This window comes from Danio rerio, chromosome 11 (genome assembly GCF_052040795.2).
Source record: "Danio rerio strain M-AB ecotype USA chromosome 11, GRCz13ab, whole genome shotgun sequence".
Lineage (NCBI taxonomy): Eukaryota > Metazoa > Chordata > Actinopteri > Cypriniformes > Danionidae > Danio > Danio rerio.
The window spans coordinates 24,346,261-24,367,190 of NC_141031.1; the positions used below are offsets into that span (position 1 = coordinate 24,346,261).

Here is a 20,930-nt window from a genome sequence, read left to right on the forward strand (position 1 = left end):
TAATAAACTGCCAGTGCTTTTCCTGTTATTCATCATTTATTTCTTGTACATTATGTTATTTTAAACTATTTAAATGTCAAGAAGTCACATTGTTAAACTGCAGAGTTGAATTCTTAACTTCAAAAGTTGACAGAGCAGACATCTCTTAAACTATGAATCACAAAATATAGAAACTTATAATTAACAGATGCTTTTTAGTGGTTAAAGGACAACATAATGTTAGATATTTGCTGCGTCTGAAACCACATTTGAATTCAAACTTACTACTCAGCTGTTAGAAAAGTATGTTTATACAGTATGAATGTGAGCAGTATGAATGGAATTTGGACGCTCTAATTCCGCCATTTTGTCATGCTCATGTGACCTACCCACGTCAGTTGTGTCGCATCACTCCCATTCATGAATTCTCTCGCGGGCATCATGGGATTGCGCAGCATGCATGAGATTCTTACTTCAGAATCTCGCCGGAAGTATTAGGTCATTCAGGTACTTCTCGCATACTGATTTTCGAATTCTATGAATTCGGACAAAGTATTCGGCTCGCATCCAGTTTTTAGCGTACTATAAAGTATGGAAGTATGCAGTTTCGAACTCAGCCATGGTCTGTATTTCCAAATATGGAATCATATCAATGTCATTTTAATAACTTATTAGAACTTGTGCAAACATATTCATATCATGCCATTCCTACTGATGTAATTTCTGTATTTTTTAATAAATGAGAGAGAAAAACGTACAACACATATATAAATATTCATCTAAATGTTCCATTTGCTTGTGTGGATGGAATCTGCATGTTTATTAAGAATATATTACTGCAAATGGGTTTCTGACATCTTTTTAACACAGCCATATCACCTTGCAGCCCAATACTGGTTGCTCACTGAAGCTAAGCAGGGCTGAGCCGGTTTAGAACCTAGATGGGAGTGTAAATCCTAATGCCCCAATATAGTGATGGGGACACCATACTGTCAGTGAGCATAATTTTTTGGATGAGACAGAAAATTTTGGTCCTGACTCTCTGTGGTCATTAAAAATCCCATGACAGCTCTCATAAAGAGTAGGGATGTAATCTGACCATATTCCTTTTATTGGCTCTTATCCCCAACTTGGTGTCTCAATCATCCCCATCCGCTGAATTGGCTATATCACTGTCTTTCATCGTCCTGCAGTTGGTGTGTGGTGATGAAGCACTGGCGCCGCATCACCCAGATAGAGCTGCACACTGGTGGTGGTGATGGGAGACCCCCTTACACAGTTGTGAAGAGCTTTGGGTGTATGGCAATACACAATAAATGTACTGCAGTATAAACAATATACTGTTATATATAAAGACAAGCAATAGAAATAATTTTCTTTCTGCAGTTCACTTATTTGCTACTGATGTTACAAAAAAATTGTATCAAAATTTTACATATAGTCTTTTTTAAATGGAATTTAAGTGAACTTTGTGTCAACATGTCGACAAGCACAACAGTCAATTAAATAGCTCTATTTGAACAAATACTTGTGTGTGTGTGTGAATAGTGGGAGTCTACATATGGAAACCGATGCAGTGTACACACAAAAATTACGTTTCACCATAAAGGCAAAATTGTGTCTTGATCAATTTTGACATTTTTTTCTTCTAAGACTTGGGGGCTGATTTTTTTTTAACTCCCACCTATGCTTTAAGTTGGTTTTGCACTTACTAGTGTGTCTGCGAGATGCCAGCAGGGAAAAAATAATGAACAAGAGAAAGAACAATCTTTTAAAGACAGCAAAACATTTTGGGGACATAGCACTGGACACAGATGAATGTTTCTAGTGCGTATGTGGTGACATCTGTCATTCATTCATTTTCATTCATTTTCTTGTCGGCTTAGTCCCTTTATTAATCTGGGGTTGCCACAGCGGAATGAACCGCCAGGTGACATCTATGTTTTTCTTAAATATATTATATATATATATATATATATATATATATATATATATATATATATATATATATATATATATATATATATATATAACACAAACACACACACACACACACACACACACACACACACACACACACACACACACACACACATATATATATATATATATATATATATATATATATATATATATATATATATATATATATATATATATATTTATATATATATATATATATATATATATATATATATATATATTTATTTATATATATATATATATATATATATATATATATATAGTGTGTGTGTGTGTGTGTGTGTGTGTGTGTGTGTGTGTGTGTGTGTGTGTGTGTGTGTGTGTGTGTGTGTTTGTGTGTGTGTGTGTGTGTGTGTGTGTGTGTGTGTGTGTGTGTGTGTGTGTGTGTGTGTGTGTTGGGTTTGGGAATTTCAGTAACAGCATTCTTCTTTAGCACATCCATGTTTTGATGCACGTTTCAGTAGATAGATTTAGAGGGCGCTGTGCACATTTTTGTGCATCTGAAATAAGTTACTTTAAGTAGGTTTTGTTGCACATTTCAGATACGTTTCCTTCATGTACAGATCCATGAGAAGGCAGAGCTTGTCGTACAGATCACCTAGTGAACATCTGACCTAAACCAAAACAATAGTGCTTTCAAAAGCAAATGTAAGGGCAACATGCACTATCACCACTTAGTTTTACCTTAATTTGCATTGCTTTTTACTCTTTTGTGGAACCGTTCTTTACTGGACTAACTGGACTACATGGCAAGTATAACACCGTATAAAGTGAGCTTCTAAACAAACTGACTGTCCCAGAAAATTGTTCAGATAGCTGATACAAATGTATTCAAATACAAATAATTAACACTGTTATATTTATTGTTGTTGTTGTTAATGTGGTGTTTATTTGGTGTTTTGCAAGAACTGAATGAAAATTGTCCTTTATTTGCCAATAATATGGCCCTGTAAATATCATAAGTGTGAAAATGAACAAAAGGGTCTAATTTTGCATAACCAATAGCCTTTGTTAAAAACAGTAGGCGCTCATGTTAATGAATGTATGTGAGTGGATTAAAGGAATTGTAACGCTGTTTTGTTTACTAAATGTTTATTAAGACATTGTATTACTTATAACATATGGGAAAAATAGCTCAAGCACTGAACAAGGATGAATCTTTCTTTTGTGCATTAGTCAAGAGTTCTATTAATAACAGTCCATTTTAAAAGATCAACAGTAAAAACCATAGTATACTTTAGCTTTAATTGACAATAGCCTTCCTTTTTAGATTTGTCTTGAGTGGCTTCCTTGTGGCTTCTTCCTTCTCTGTTGTATTGAATGGCTGATACCAGTGGAGATCTACCATTCTGCTTTTGAATATTCTGCATTCTTCTGACATGCCCTCTTTGTTTGAGTGCCCTACATCAATAGAGGAGGCACCTTTCGCCCCTCTGAAGAGGAAGCTAGGCCCTAACCGGCCACAATGGCACTGCATGAGGGCCTGATTAGGCTCTCACAGACCTTTTAACCATTCTGAGGAAGGACTAAATCCCCTCACTTCAAAACCAGACATTGGCCTTAACCAAATGCTTGTAAATAGGCAGTGTTTTTGTATGTTTTCCATAGTTCCTGATTCTGAATTTATAAGTAGAGCTGATGTGAGGTAATGTTTTGAGAACATTAGTGTCTTGCAGTATTGTGTGCAAACAATACATCACTTGAGGTGTTACAGCAATTCTCACACCTTTTCACATCTATCTTTAACTAAATTGGCAGTTTTAAGAGGAATTAACTGCAGGGACATTTTTGCATTCACATTTTAGACATCTTAGGAGGTTTTGTTGTCACTTTTACCTCAAGGACTGGTTAACATTTGACCTTGGCCCTACTGAATGTGAAATTACAGGGTGACAAAACTTCCGACTCCAGAAGTAAAATCACTGGTATTTTAGTGGCTCAGAAAATATGCCACCTTTTTTGTTATTTTATGGGGGGAGGGGGGTGTTGAGGTTGGGGCGGTGTTTCGTAGGTTGTGGGTTGCTAGGCGACAGCAAAACATTGCTGTCACTCTGATACAACTTTTATTTACGGAAGAAATTATGAAGCACTGCAGTGTTTGGGTGTTCTGCGGAGATAATTAGTCATACCGAAATATGCATATTCCATACAAGCTGAAGCTGATCAGTCAATTCTTGTCACATGACTCGCGGTGTGCTTGAGGGATTCATTCAACTGCGTGCATCTGGAAGGCACGAACACGCCATGCTGTGCACCTCCATTGGAAACAACGATCTTGTGTGAACTCTAGAAAAGAGTCCATCAGTTGATCTTCTTGCATAGACATGCTGGATTCACCTGATTTGTTGACAAATGTGTTGTGGATCCATTCCTTGGCAGTTTGTGGGTCCCTCACTTGGCCTTTTCCCCTTCACAAAGAAACGTTCCAAAGACATCTGTTTCTTACTCATTTTGCTGCTTGGGGGTTAAATTTGGGCGCTCAAGTGACCGGGTTGTAACCAAAAGAATACGGTCATTTAAAATAAAAGATTTTTCAAAATAAAAGATCGTTCAGACTCAGATAATAAATATACTGAAATAATTTATGATTTCTTGTGCAGCACGGTACCAATTGATCCGGTGTTTGAGGACCACTGCTGTAAATGACAACCAGTGTTGGGTAAGTTACTTCAAAAAATAAGTTATTACTACTTACATTGTTACAATAGTATTTTTCTTACTAATTACTTTGTTCTAAAATTAACTTTAAAAAATCACACATAAATCTTTAAACAGAAAATGTATCAAACAAATCAAATAAATGATATCATATTTCATACCATATACTGACATACATTTTCACTTAATTGTTTTTTATGGTTGTTGGATAACAATAACATAAATACTGATATTATAAACTTATTCATTCATTCATTCATTTCTTTCGGCTTTATCCCTTATTTATCCAACATAGGCTCATTCTGAAAATGTAGCCCTATATATATTTCTGGAGATCGCGGGTCCATCTGTGCTTTTCAAAACACTATTGGTTGGGTTTAGGGAAGGTGGAGGGTAGGGTTATCGGTTGGTTGGTCAGTCAGTAAGTCAGTCAGTCGACAGCGGCCTCTGGGGGATTAACGTGAGAACGGCAGGTGCGAATAGCACTCACAGGAGAAATTTGAAATCTGAAAAAGTACACACAGTTGTCTCTGGTGGATTCATGAGATCAAAAACTGCAAAAAACATAGCTCCTGGGATGTATTTTGCTCTCTCCAGAAATGTATATGGGGTACGTAATCAAAATGAGCCTGGGTTGTATTTATCAGGGGTTGCCACAGCAGAAGGAACCTCCAACTAATCCAGCATATGTTTTATGCAGCAGATGCCCTTCCAACCACAACCCAGTACTGGGAAAGGCCAATTTAGTTTATCCAATTCACCTATAGGACATGTCTTTGGACTGTGGCAGTAACTCGAGCACACATTGCTAACCACTGAGCCTCCTTGCCACCCCTTTTGAATGTATTATTCTTCAAAAAAAAAAAAATCCTGATTCCAGACAACTGTTTTCAAGGCTGATAAAATAAAAAACACTGAAGATTGAAGTACTGCCGGCTTAAAACGAATAATCTTCGCCATCGCTATAATAAAACACATTTAAAAATATAAATCGTAACATTTCAACATAATAATTTCATTTAACACTTTTCCTGCAATGTCCCATCTGAATGTGTTGTAAGCACAAATCATTGTAATGCATATTACAAATGTAATATCTTATTTCTTTATTATAAAAATCCCAGACATCACTCAAGCTTCATGACAGTTTTCTCAGCACATAATTAAGTTCTCTATACGCCCCTATGGACTTTTACATGAGTAATATTAGTTCAAATCTGACCCTTATTTGGAGCTAAGCATGCTTGGGTGAAACGCTCTAGTTTATTTTGATTTACAGGGTTATAATAATATTCCCCTGCCAAATATACTGGCTGTCTGATCCCAGAGTCCTTTTATGAATATGTGCTCGGCCCATTCTGTTTGTTTATTTGTCCGCGGGTCAGCTGGACTTGTTTCTGTACTGAAAGAGGCCTTGGGGGATTATGTTTTACAGAGCCGCGAGGGGGAAATTTTTTTTTCCGAGCCCCTGTTAAAGAGGGAAATGCAGAGACAATGGAGGAAGACAGAGCGATTGCTAAATAGAAACTGTGGGGATGATCCATGCTGCTATTCCTCAGGGGAAAGCGAGGGAAAGACAGAGAAAGCGAGAGGTCATGGAGCTTCATTTTCCCTTTTGCCTTGAGGGAAGGCACAATAGCAGACTCACAACCCCTGAAGGCACGTTTGTTTGAGCGCGCCACAAATTCAATTTGCTCTTGTTGAGGACATGTCACATTTAAATGATCGGCATTAACGTTGTCAACAAGAAGTTGGCAGAACGGGGATCTGGATTGGCACGCTGCCCCAAGACACCTGGCTCCTTCTAGCGCGCTGTTAACCAGGGCTGTCATGTGGTGGTGTGACATTGCATTTTATTTGTCCTTTTTTATTTAAACTGAAAATGATAACTTGCATTTCTGTAGATTTTCTGAAACATAATATATGATATAATATTAAATATTTTTTATATTATATTACCACAAAATATTACATAAGCTCATTACCTTAAGTTTGCTTGTATGTTTTTTTATTTTATTTAATTACGCATTGCTTTCTTCACACTGGTTCTAAGTGAATTTAAATAAGTATATTTTAGAGTGAGGTGACACAGTGGCTCAGTGGTTAGCACTGTCACCTCACAGCAAAAAGATCACTGGTTCCAGTCCTGGCTGGGTCAATTGGCATTCTGTGTGGAGTTGGCATTCGGTTGAACTGAATTAGCCGTAGTGTATGTATGTGAATGAGTGTGTATGGATTTTTCCCAGTACTGGGTTGCAGTAGGGCATCCACTGTGTAAAACATATGCTGAATAAGTAGGTGGTTCATTCCGTTGTGGCAACCCCTTATAAATAATGGGACTAAGCCGAAGGAAAATGAATAAATTAATATTTTAGAGTAAATTTAATAGAATGTAGCCAACTACAGTTGCAATACGAGTTGTTTGTATATCCAAAGACTCAGACATTGTACTGCATATAATTTTTTAAATATTTGTATACAATCATTTTCTGAAAATGTAACCTTTTGGTACACCTGGAAGTGTAATTGTATATTTAAATTCAGCTTATTTAATGACATTGTGTTTTTTATTTAATTTTTTTATTATTATTATTGTAAGAATAAAGCATTGCTGTTTTTTAAGTTCTTTAGTATTTTGAATAAGCACACTTTAAAAAAAAACATTTGGCTAAATTTGTTGTCATTTTCATTCTAGTTGTATAAGGTTTATTTTACCTATAAATTTAATATACTTTTTAATATTACAGCATACATTGCTGAAAGAAACTTCTCATTTCCATAAAAAATAGATATAAACTCAGCTGAATTAACTTATTTTATTTTAGAATTATAAACTACCTGACAAAAGTCTTGTCATCAATCCCAGTTTTAAGAGCAACAAATAATAATTTGACTTCTATTTGATCATTTGGAAAAGTGTAAAGAGGTAGATTTTTCCGATTAATCATCTTTTGAATTGCATCCCAGTTATCACAAATACTGCAGAAGACCTATTGGAACCCGCATGGACCCAAGATTTTTGCAGAAATCAGTCAAGTTTGGTTAAGGAAAAATCATGGTTTGGGTTTACATTCAGTATGGGGGTGCGCAAGAGATTTGCTGAGAGGATGACAACATTAACAGGCTGAGGTATCAGGAAACTTGTGCTCCTCATTACATTAGAAGCCACAGGAAAGGGCAAATTTTTTAGCAGGATAACACTTCTTCTCATACCTCAGCCTCCACATCAAAGTTCCTGAAAGCAAAGCAGATCAAGGTGCTCCAGGATTGGCCAGCCCAGTCACCACACATGAACAATATTGATGTCTGGGTAAGATGAAGCAGGAGGCATTAAAGATTAATCGAAAGAATCTTGATTGTCAGGCTCATGGGAGTCATACACACTATTAATTATTTTCCCACTGCACCATGACTTTATATTCTATACTGTACTTTTATATCTGTTAAGTGACAAGACTTTTGTCTAAGCAAAATTATTAGTAAATAATAAAACATCAAGGCATGATCATATTTTGTTTTGGTAAAATAAGCGTAATCTAGAGGCCTTTGCCTTTCAGCCACTTCTGATACCAAATGATCAACTAGAATTCAACTGATTATTTGTTGTTCCTAAAACTTGGACAGGCAGCAAGACTTTGTCATGTAGTGTGTGTATATATATATATATATATATATATATATATATATATATATATATATATATATATATATATATATATATATATAATGTTTCTTTAAAAAATATTTGACTGAATCTGCCATCTTTTTTACTCTTATTTTGCCTCTTTACATTGTTTTACTGTATTATATGCTTTTGAATACAAAACCTTATATCTCCATACATGTGGATATATATATATATATCTTTAAATATTTAAACTCAGCCAATTTAATGACCTTAAAATGTATGTTCATTTCTCTTTTAACTTGTGCGTTTGAATAAAAAATGAAGCTTTGCTTTCCTCTTCTTAGTTTTTAGTAATTTTAAACAAGTACACTTTAAGGCAAATGTATTAAAATCTTCAATTTCAATCTTATTTATCTGAGCACTCTCATCCCGACCCCATGTATTAAATTTAGTTCACCATTGTACAAAATTAACACATTGGTGCGGAAAGAAAAAAAAAGATTATTCAAAAAAAAGTCAAAAATCCAATTCTTTTGAGGGTTTGACCTGAGCGTTTCCAATTCTCTGTCTTTTTTAGACATTTCTTTCCTTGCATTTTAAAGCAGAGTGAAGGGCTTTTCAAGGCCTTAATATTTCAGTTGAGTGTGAATTATGAAAATCATCAAACAGATTGGAGGGAATAATTTAATAAATGGCAGAAGCATCCACTGCGCCGGTTCCTGTCATTGTGCTCCAGAGCATTTAGTCACTTTGAAAAACTCTCTCGAGGCCAATGAGGTCATGGATCATTCATTAATCCCTTATTCTTTGGCATTAGTGCAGAGTTTTGAAGGTCTTCTTATACAGTATCAATGCAGCTTTTTTAACGTGCACTTTAAACGAGACGTGCAGTCATAGTGCAAGTCCTTGCCCATGCCATCCCTCCCTCCATAGTGCTATTTAAAGCTCCTAAATGCAACGGTTAATTCTCCCTCGTTTAGTTACCGAAAGCTTTCAGCCAGGATGTCATAGCAGCACAATAAATCCCGATAAACATTTATTGTGCACAAATAGCATCATCTCATAGCGCAATGTTTTTTTTTTTCCCCTCCTGCCTTAAGTGTCTTCTGGCTCTAAGGGAATGAACACACCTCAGTTTAGGCTGTCACTGCGTTAAGCTCAAGTCGTGTCATTTCTGTCAACAGCTTGTCAAACTAAGTGCTTGTTGCAGTATTTAAGGACGAGTCTGAGATGTTGTTACAAACCCTTTGCGTCCCAACATGCCCCACGCTTCCCTGGATACACTCTGTTGTTGGTACACACACAAATAAGATGCCATTGGCGCTCTCCGCTTTGCAAGATTTCCAGGTTTTATAGCTGTTGGAGAAACACATCGGATCATACGCACCGCTTGTTTGCGTCTCCTCTCTTATTTTCAGCCGACACTGTGACAGCGAGTGACCTGCGGAGGCGATGAGGGTCACCGTGGTTTAATTGCCATTTCATGTGCTTCTCTCTTTCTCTGTGTTTGCCGGTAATGCACGCAATCCTCTGCAAGAGAAGGGAAGAAGAAAAAACAGAAGCGTCCATGATGAGGCGTAGGCGGACGGTTGCCGAGGCCCCCTCTCTTCAGTCGGGCACCCGGCAACCGAACACAAACACAAGTTAAGAAGTGGCCAGCGTTCACATACAAAACACATATGCTACAGATCCAGGCCTCAAGACGCCAGTGCATCTGAATCTCTGCACACTGTAAAATAATAACACGTAATACGCTTTATTTTCTGTTTTTATGTGCATGTGTGGCTGAAAATTCCCATGCCTATGATTTTCTCTTGCACTGGTGTTTGGTATTGTTTAAAGTGCGTATGTGTGTGTGTGCCAATGTGTGAGGTTTTAAAGGGAGAGATCAACCAAAATTTGAAAATTCATGTTCAAGTCTGTTTTAATTAGTCTCTGCTGTTAGAAACACACAAACAGCCTGCAGAAAAGGTGAATTCTGTTGGTGTTGCTTGATTTTGATGATAGTAACAGTGACTGGAGCTTCTATTTACTGTAAAAGTGGTCCATATGACATTTTTCTGTAAAAAAAGATTTAGATAAGTCACATTTTCCCCCCTAAAAGACTGTTTGCAACTTGTTTTTTCGTTAAATTAAGTTACCAAATGGTAGATTGGGCTAATGTAATCCAAAAAAGTAAGGTTGATTACCACTTATTAAAGTAATGATACTAGTACTTAAGGATTAATAGTGACTGCCCAGCAAGCTTTTTTTTTTTGGTTTTAAAAGATGTCAAATAGACATCTAAACATAGTCATCTTGGCTAAAACAAGTTAAAATTTGGGCTGTCAGTAAAAATCTAGAGAATAGGCCAAAACTAGACTAGTTGTCAAATGAATGACTACACATATAAGTCTGTTTAATCTGTCTATTTGATGACTAGTCTAGTTCTGGGCTATTCTTAGAACTTTTTCTTTAGATTCAGAGCACTCACACTTCTCAAACGTTCCAGAAAGCAGGCCTGGGCACGGTTTGAATAACATAGTGTAAGTGCGCCCTAAAATATACAAGACACAGAAATACCTCTGCTTTAGTCTATGCCTTATTAAAATATCTAATTGTTGCTTGTATGAAACTATTTTTGTATCATTTACTTCAACAGCTTGATACTAAAAATCTGTGACCAGAAGGAAGGAGCTTAAACTCTGCCTGTAGGGGATGAGCAGTGTCACTTAAAATTTAATTTGTAATTCTCGTCAGCTTTAGCCTCCATATTGGCTAGTGACACCCCAGTCAGTTTACTGGACCACTTAACTATTTGATTTAGTGTGTTTTAATTCCTAACAGAAAGTCAATCTGTTGAATCAGTTGAATCAATTTTTTACAGTTTTCTATGCGCAGCCCTGAAGGTGTCTGACTAACCTCACCTCGCCTCCTGTAGATTAAACATGTGTACATGTGTTTACCCACCATGCTTCAGCATCCAGGGCATGAATTATTCACACCTTGATGTAATGGACCCTGCTGAGCGGCTTACAGACTGAAGGTTGGTGTAGGTGTGGGGTTAAACACATATAAAGGGGCCGGCGATAGCTCTTCTAACCGAGCATCTACCTCACTTAATCAATCTATCAGCTAATCAATCAAATCCCTCTCGTTCACATTCGTTTTTTTTCCCCTGCTGGTCGTCGGCTGATGGCTTACATGTCCTCGCTTCAATCAATCGGCTTTTCAATCAAATCAAATTGGTTTACATCAGCCTGATTGGCCCACATTAGTCAGCTCAGATGTACAGCACCTCGACGGGCTTTACATCAATCTACCAATCAATCTGGCAGACCGCTCAAGCCAATCACAGGGCCTTATATTTTTTACATGCACAAAAGATACACGTGTGCATACACTATACGCACCCAGAGGACTGGCCTCATTTCAGGCTCTATCGTGAGCTCCTTCAGATCCAGCCTCTAGAGGAGACTCCAAAGTGGACTTAGATTTTAGAGTGGAATTATGTGTGTCTCTGTGTGTGTCGATGTGAGAGAGAGAGAATGGAAAAGTGCACAAGCTTATGGTAGTGGTTCAGTGAAGAAGCACTAGATGCGTACTTTTTTCAGATTTTTAGGCAGGATAAAACATTGCAAATAAATGTAATATTAAGTTAACGTTCAAGTGATATTAGCTGAAGACAAATAAATATTAAATATAGTCATTGTTATATCAACTTTTATAATGATGTCATCAGTATGCACTTTAAATACCCACTTTACAAAAGTGATTGTATATACAAATGGAAGAATACTGAATGATTCAAATTACTTTTGAGAAAAAAAAAATCTAAATATAAGTGAAATTCATCCAAAGATTTTAATTATAATGCATTTGTTTTGACACTTTTGAAAATATACAGTAGCTACATTTCCATGTTTTAATAAGTGGCTTATGCTAAGGTTATATTGACCAAAATACAGCAAATACAGTAAAATTGTGCATTATTACCTCACAAGTCCATCTCAACAGACAAATAGAGACCATATTTTGTTGTGTTGTAATATAGGAGGGCTCTTAGCTCAAGAAAGACCCGATCCCATAGAACCCTCCACCCCCTCCCTTATAAATAGTAGGGCTTGAATGAGTTTAGATTTTTTAGTCTACTTTTATGTTATTAAAGTAGAGTCAACGTGGACTAGTCGCTGGTGACGTCATCGATAACACACAAGATGCAAATAATTTGTAATACGCCACAATTAGCTATTTATTTGCAGGAAATACATATACACATGCTGTTTGACAGCAAAAACAATGCAACATCACTGTACCAATGACTAATTTTAGTGGAAAACAAATGCATTGTCAACACAGTTCAGTTCATATATGGACCCTTTTCACAAGCCTGTTATGACGCGTCATCATAAGTTTTTAATATTTAGATTTTTTTTATGTATGAACATTTATATTTATGTGTGTATTAAATCAGTTGCACGTCAAATTACAAAAAAAAAAAAAAAAGAATTACCAGTTATGCAAGGTGTTTGTAATGCAGCGGCTATGGGGCAGGACAGTAAATTAGATTTTATTCTCTCCTCTCCGCTGCCGTCATCAGTCTCTTACTACTTTCCACCTTTTTCTGAAAGTCTTGATAACACCATTGTGCCATTATTCTTTTATTATTTCAGCAAATAAAATTGTAAAAAAAATGATTTCTTGTACTCTCCCTTTTACTGTGCTCCAGGTTTATCCAACTAAGACAACTTCCACTACTGAGAAACGCAGAAATGTAAAAAGGGTCTATTATATATGGTATAAAAAAGATTAAGGTACAACAGATATAAGAGATTTGAGGTGGAGGAGGGATACTAGAAAACTTTCATAAGGTAGAGGTGAGTGGGCTAAATATTTATCTGGTTAATGTGATTAGAATTGTTTGCACCTGTTTATTATATTCACAAAATATTATCTTTTAAATATTGCATAAATATAGCTAGTCAAAAATTTGTCAAAAAACCAAGTAAGTTTTTTTGATGTATTTGTGGAGGGGTTTTTTCAAGCCTTTCTGAAATGATGAGTCTCACACAAATGATCACGGTAATTACAGCGGTTAAGAATTACATAGTGATTTTACTCTCGTTCTTACAACTAATCTATGGACATGTGTAAACATGTTATTATGGAGACATGCACCTGTCAATCAATTTGGTGGGCGGGGAAAACTCCTATTTCAAATTGCGATGGGCCTCAAAATCACTGGTATTTGGATCCTATTTTAACTTAAAATAAAAAAGAGACTCCTGAGATCATTTTAATGCATGCTTTCTGAATAAAAATTTGCATTACTGTTTTGGTATACACCGTTGAAGTCAGAATAATTAGCCCCCTTTGAATTTTTTCATTTTTTAAATATTTCCCAAATTATGTTTAACAGACATAGAAAATTTTCACAGTATGTCTGATAATATTTTTTCTTCTGAAGAAAGTTTTATTTGATTTATTTCAGCTAGAATAAAATCAGTTTTAAATAAAAAAAAAAAAAACATTTTAAGGACAAAATTATTAGCCCCTTTTTTCGGTAGTCTACAGAACATACCATCTTTATACAATAACTTGCTTAATTACCCTAACCTGCCTAGTTAGCCTAATTAACCTAGTTAAGCCTTTAAATGTCACTTTAAGCTGTACAGAAGTGTCTTTAAAATATCTAGTAAAGTATTATTTACTGTCATCATGCCAAAGTTAATTCTACTCATTTGAAAAGTTTTGAATTCAGTGTTGAAGGTAATGGGTTAATTAAATACCTCATTACTTCAACTTAAATGGAGTAAGTTCACAGTTCTCATATAGATTTGTTTTTGAACTCAAATGATTTGTGGCAATCGGTTTCCTCAAATGGTTTGTTACCTTAACTTAAGGTTTTACAGTGTACATATGCATTTTTTTATTCTCATTTGTTAAATTTAACTTTTTTTTTTTTTTTACATTTTCTTGAATGTTAACTATCACTTTTTATTTTAACGTTAAGCCTTGAAATAATAATATATCTTGAATAACAACTTCTAAACTAACTCTAAAAAGCTACACGTGTGTCCACGTATTTATTCATTTATTTGTTAATGATTTGTCAGAACCCTACATTAGCCCAATAAAAAGGTCTCGAGGTTGTTTGATGGAGTTTAAAGCTGTAAAGGTAACATTACAAATCATGGCGTGCTTTCTGAGAGCGACTGCCAAGGCAACGGCCTGCGCACATATATAACCATCAAAGGCTGCGAGGCTTTCTGGCCCACACTCGGGCTCAGTGGGAATAAAGCTGTCTTCTACTGTGCACTGTGGGGCTGTAAAAAGTTTGGACGGGTAATAAGTGGCTCATTTTTAAATGAATATGCGTCAGTCAGAGGGAGCAGGTCGGCCAGATCCTAAGCTTTCATCCCAGCGCTCACGGTAATGACTCGTTGTAAATGAGAAAAAGAGGGAGAGAGATACAGAGACACAGGAAGAAATGAAAGTGGTGGTGGGGAGAACATAATGCACATTTCCGTATTTCAGATTTGGGGGGTTGGGGTTGTTAGTACTGGCATGGGCGTTAAGTGAAAAGCCAGACAAACTCACATCTCACACACATACTCAGTAATAAATGAAGTTTGCTTTCATTCAGACATTTGAATGTGTGTTTGAAAGACCTGGCGCTCAAATGAAGTTACTTTTTCACTTGCTGTAGACCAAATAAAGTTGAAATGTCTTCGTGCGTAGGGCTTCGACAATCAGATACTATCAGGGTTCATGGAAAACTCTGTCCATTCGGCAGGATTTCAATAACCGTCTTCAAGGGCATTTGCTTCCTTCATACTCAGCCAAATGTGTCTTTATCTAATTCCCTGTCCGCAAGACGTATCCCCATCCTCTCATTATGTAATTTGTCCTTATATTTCGCTTGTGTTTGATTTTGACAAATATGCGGATTATCTGAATATGGGATTTTTAAATATATGGCTAATGTTAACTTTCATGTCTGTCTTCTAATCTGCTGAATATTCATTATGGGTCTCAAGGACAAGCGGAATAGCGGAGGTCATGAATTTCTCTACTGAAGGAAGTGATAGAGAAAAAAGACAGATGAAGAGAGAAAGGGATGGGGAAAAAGAAGAAATAATTTACTTTTGATTAAAATTTAAACAGGAATTCGCTCTCGAATCGCAGAAATCTGACCGATGACCACTTACACTTTTAAAAATCAAGTTTTTCTTTTCTTTCTTTAGAGAGTGATTAAATTGGCATTAGGATACAAAGTAGTTTTTAATCAAGTTTTCTACAAAATATAATAATTTAAAAGGTAAAAGATTTAGTATACAATCATATAATACCACATTAAAGCAAATACAACAACAAATGAAAGTCATGTTAATAGTATATTTAGCGTATTTTTATATTTATTGCTTATTTTATACATGTTTTTGTATAGTTACTTTTTGTTTGTAATTTAATTAGGAATTCTTTCTTGCATTTTAATTGGATTTCTTATTTAATGCAACAACAATTGTGATTTATTGATTAATTAATTAATTCATTCATTAATTCATTTGATTATAATTTTGTAATCCAATTTAGCATAGAAGTAATCATGTTTGTTTATGTGTTTGTTAATAAATTTAAATGATTATATTTGACTGAATGGAGTTTAAAAAGTTTTGTTTTACAAATAATTATTGTAAATAATTATTATAGTTCTAATGTTTGTGAGGCAACTTATTAATTGCTTGCTTGCTTGATTTATTCATTCCTTCTTTCATTCATCTAATTATAATGTTGTAATCCAATTTGTCATAGAAGTAATCAGGTTTGTTTGTTTGTTTGTTTGTTTGTTTGTTTGTTTGTTTGTTTGTTTGTTTGTTTGTTTATTTATTTATTTATTTATTTATTTGTGTGTTTGTTTTAGAATATTAGATTTGACTGAATGGAGTTTAAAAAGTTTTGTTTAAAAAAATATTGTGTAGTAACTTATTAATTGCTTGATTGTAATTTTTGATTAGGTAAACTATGCTTCTTTGTAATTTTGGATTATTAGTTAAAATACGTGTTTTATCATAGAATTGTATTTTATAAATATTTTGCTTATGCATGATAATTGCAATCAGGACTGAATGACTGATTGATTGATTGATTGATTGATTGATTAATTACAATTTTTGTATTATTAAATTTGGCCTATTCTATTACCACTACTACTACTACACATTTTTCATTGCATCCACGGCATTGACAATTCTTCGAAAATGTTTAATGATCCAATATTAATAAGAAAAACAACAACAACATAATAAATAGTAATAATAATAATAATAATAATAATAATAATAATAATAATAATAATAATAGTAATAATAATAATAATAATAATAATACTAATAATAATAATAATATTATTATTATTATGTTGCTGTTGTAGCTGTTCTTATTATTTTGAATTATTAAAATCCTTCTTTGAATTGTCAATGAATGCAGTGAAAGATGTGGAAAGTACCAGATTCTTTTCTTCCCTTCTGTGGAAAAAAAAAGATCAAATAAAGAATATGTCAACACTATCTACAGGTAAAAGCCAACAATAAATGCTCCCCTTGTGGTCCCTCATATCAGATCCAGATGTCTCTTTCACACCGACGTAGGAAGACAGAACTCTGATGTATTATATATTGAAGCCAAATCCAGCATTGAAAGTGGAAATGCCACGGCCCATGCTGTCTAACAGCCCCTGAAAAAGGCGCGAATCGGCGGATCGGCCTGACAGAGCCTATCCTAACCCAAGCATCCTGCATGCCTGGCTGTCTGCGTGACAGCTCTCCTCATGCCATGAAAAAGTCAGGTCTGATTCCTGTGGGATCTCTCAGCAAACAAAGGACAATGCCTTGGATTTCCTCTGGGAACAGCAAGTTTGGCCGGAAGATTTGGGCACACTGCAGATTGATAATGTCACTCGCTTGAGATATGGAGTGTCATTTTAGTGAATGCCGGATCAAAAAAAAAGATGAGGGAGACAGCGTGTCATTTGTTTGCTTTGATACAAGATCGCACCCGAGGAAGAGAGCTAGGTTTGTGTGTTTGTGTGTGTGTACAGACACAGCGCCTCAACAAGAGACCTTTTGCTGCCTCCTTTTGTACGTTCGGCAGCTCTCCTCACATGCACCGCCGCTGGCTCCACCTCTGAATGAATGAAAACTTTGCAAACCTCCCACAATCCCTCCCATCGCCCCCTCTTTATCCTCAAGGGAGCCAGGTGACACTTCAGCCTGCTCGCAGAGCCTCTGTGGCTGGGCTACAGCTGCAATGAGCTGGGCCGAGTCGGTCAGCTCCTCCTAAGTGGCCCCAGGCAAGATTTGAACCCTCTTTTTTTCCACTGTCTGAAAAACACGGTACCTTAAAACAGCTCGTTAAACAGCGGCCTCATCCCGGCCTCGACTGATCTGTTTTTTTTCTGACAGCTTTATTCAAGATGAAGTTCCTCGCATGACACGGGCCGTTAGGATCGGTTACCGCTCCCCGAAGACAGCTCGGCCATGTGGTTTATGTGAGGATGGATACAGTGTTGACAAAAAGACGAGAGTGAGGGGAAAGACCTGGGAGAAGGAAGAGAGACAGAACAGAGCTGCGGAGGAGTAAACAATACCGCTCTGCGTTATTTAACACCCTCTAACTGAAGCCAGCTGGGCCTGTAAACACGTTTATGACGATTTAATGAAAACATGCTGGTGTGTCTATGATCTTCCTCACCAATCAAACGGTGTAATTTGTATCGCATACACTGCCACTGTCTTGTGGCATAAACAGTGGCTTGCAGCTGTCATCATAGTATCTTATTTTGAGGTACACTGCCTAAGTACCTTTTTTTTTTACTCTCGAAATCTCAAGGGTAGTTCTATTTTGTTTTTTGCTTTTAAAGACCTTGGGCTATGTTTGTAAACAGTAATCATTTTTTATTTTACAGTGTTCATTTTTTTACTACATTACTCCCACATGGCAGTTAAAGCAGTTTTAAGCTTAATACCACACAAATGTAGTTGCACATAAAGGCTGCACACACACACACACACACACACACACATACACACACACACACACACACACACACACACACACACACACACACACACACACACACACACACACACACACACACACACACACATACAACAATCTGCTCTACATCCTTAGGCAATGGCCTGTGTCATTTGTAACGGAGGTGGCCACTCTTTCTGTGTGTGTGTGTGTGTGTGTGTGTGTGTGTGTGTGTGTGTGTGTGTGTGTGTGTGTGTGTGTGTGTGTTTACAATGCCTGCTGAAAAGCAGTTTAACCCATTGACACATTTTACAAGTTACTTTATATTTTGCTGCTACTAAGGGGTGTTTACACAATGCATTTTAACTAAACATGATGCAGTTTTAACTAAAAATGTTAACCTTTTATGCACTTTGTTCAATCATTTACACATCAATGTGTGTTTTGGTCACCAAATAGCAATCTTCTGGAAAAAAACAAAGTGTCTTAAAGTACAAAGTTGTCATTAAAATAATACTGTTATTTTCTCTGTACTCCAAAAATTATGTTTGCTGTTTGTACTTGTTTAATATAAGCTGAAACAGCACAATTCTTTTGGGTTTTAATTTCTTCATGTTGTCTTAACAGAAACCAGCATTTTTTACAGTGTATGTAAACAATTTGTGAAGAACGGTGTTCCTATACAAAGCAATATGTGCGCAGATTTGTAATGTTTGTTTTCAAAGTTGCAATAATTAGGCATAGCATGTGTAATACAGTAGTAGTTTCTGTGGATTAATATGAATGGGAATTATTCGACATTAAACTTACACATTGAGAAAGATCGGGGAAAGTGTTTGGGCAGAGTTATTACAACCTAACAGACTCTTACACCTGACATTTTCTGTTTGTTGTCAAAACTGACAATTGGAGCAGCGTGATTAAATATGTTTACCATGCACCTTTGCTAAAATATATGTAATCTGACAATTTATCTGAAAAACAAAAAACAGGAAGTGCATTTTCAGTTTTCAATTAAAGATTAGAAGGGCAAACAATTTATGCACATGATGAATTGTTCACCACAAAACCAGCAATGTAAGCTAACAAAATCATATTGTTAGTTTTGATTTCTTGGGGTCTTTAAACACAATTAGTCATGTTGATGCTACAAAATTAATTTAAAAATGCTAATTCTGGGTTGCTACAAAAGACGTTTGTGAGGGAACTTTTAAAGAAAAATGTGCTGCAATTACAGAAAAACTGTAAAAATCAGAAGGCCAGTTAAAAGACCATAAAAATAATGTGAACAAATGGTTTAAATAATACACATATTTAACCAAATAAATGTATGCAACTGATTTCAAAGCACAATTCCCCTTTAAAAAGTGTCCTTTTCACATTTATAGTAAGTTCCATGATGCCACCTTGCTTTTTTCTGCTTATTTATTTATTTATTTATTTATTTATTTATTTATTATTTTGTCCATTTGTTTATTTGTTTATTGTTTTACTTTTTTACTTATTTGTTCATTTATTTATTGATTTAATTATTAGCAAATTTATTTATTTGTTCATTTATTTATTTTTTAATTTATTCAATTATTTAATGATTTATTTGTTCATTTATTTGTTCATTTATTTATTTATTAGATTATTTATCTATTCAAAGAAATAAGCCACAATTAACCATGGTAATCAGCATTACACTGCAAATGTAAATTAAACATTAAACAAATTAAACATTTAACTTGACTATTAAAGTGGACGGTTTACAGACTAATTAGATAACACAAAGTACAATACCACACTAACTATATTTTAAACGCTCCTTGTAAGCATGATCAACTTCTTTAGTTCGACTAAACACTTTTAATTTTGTTTTCAAGTCATTCTCTTTCTGAATACTGACATATTTCTCTTTAATTATGTGGGGAAAAAATGTTGTAGAACAGCCAATTCGTGTAGCCAATTATGTTTAATTTAATTACCTGTCGACTTTGATAATTATTACCCCTGATTAACCACAAAGCCTGCTCTTAAATGTTAATCGAAAGTGCTGGATGAAAGTGCTGAGGAGTTTTTATTTTTTCCATTCATAAAAGAGACTGTTATTAGATTACAGTGACTAAGATACTCACCTTTGTCTTTGACTGTAATCTGTCTGAAGGGCTGCATGGCTCTTGTTCACTCGCGCTGTCCTTGTTTGAGCCCTCATAAAGTTTTGTTTTTCTGCGTGGTTGGTCTTGTTTACTCTCCCTGAGGACATTATGCCAGCACAAACAAATAAGCAAGTAAACAGATATCACCGAATAGCCCATCGCCTGGCAGGAGTGAGCAGCGGAGTCTGAAAATAACAAACAGATGAACAAGTAAACAAACAACATACAGTAAATAAATGTGTTGTTTTCCTCGTCCCCAGGCTCTGCTGGTGTTCCTGCTGTGGTGAAGAGAGGAAACAGACTCCATTGTACACAATTTCATACTGTTTACGTTTTAGAAATGATGGGAATACAAACTAAATCCATTGTACGTATGTGTGTGTGTGTGTGTGTGTGTGTGTGTGTGTGTGTGTGTGTGTGTGTGTGTGTGTGTGTGTGTGTGTGTGTATGCATGGGTGGTTCTCAGGGAGTGTAACAGCATTCAGCCGTGATACTTCAGGACTTGATCCGCAGCTTTGATGTCA

General features: G+C 35.6%; 1 protein-coding gene and 1 long non-coding RNA gene across 8 annotated transcripts in view; one reads left to right on the forward strand and one right to left on the reverse strand.

Moving 5' to 3' along the window:
• foxp4 (forkhead box P4) overlaps window positions 1-20,930 on the forward strand; it is a 471,422-nt gene that overhangs the window by 268,384 nt on the left and 182,108 nt on the right. The window lies entirely within an intron of this gene.
• On the reverse strand, window positions 3,038-20,853 carry LOC141376599 (uncharacterized). The gene is made up of 4 exons (XR_015502617.1): window positions 20,738-20,853; window positions 20,386-20,591; window positions 9,636-9,778; window positions 3,038-4,598 (listed from the first exon to the last, which is right to left on the reverse strand). It is a non-coding gene; the product is annotated as an uncharacterized LOC141376599 (long non-coding RNA).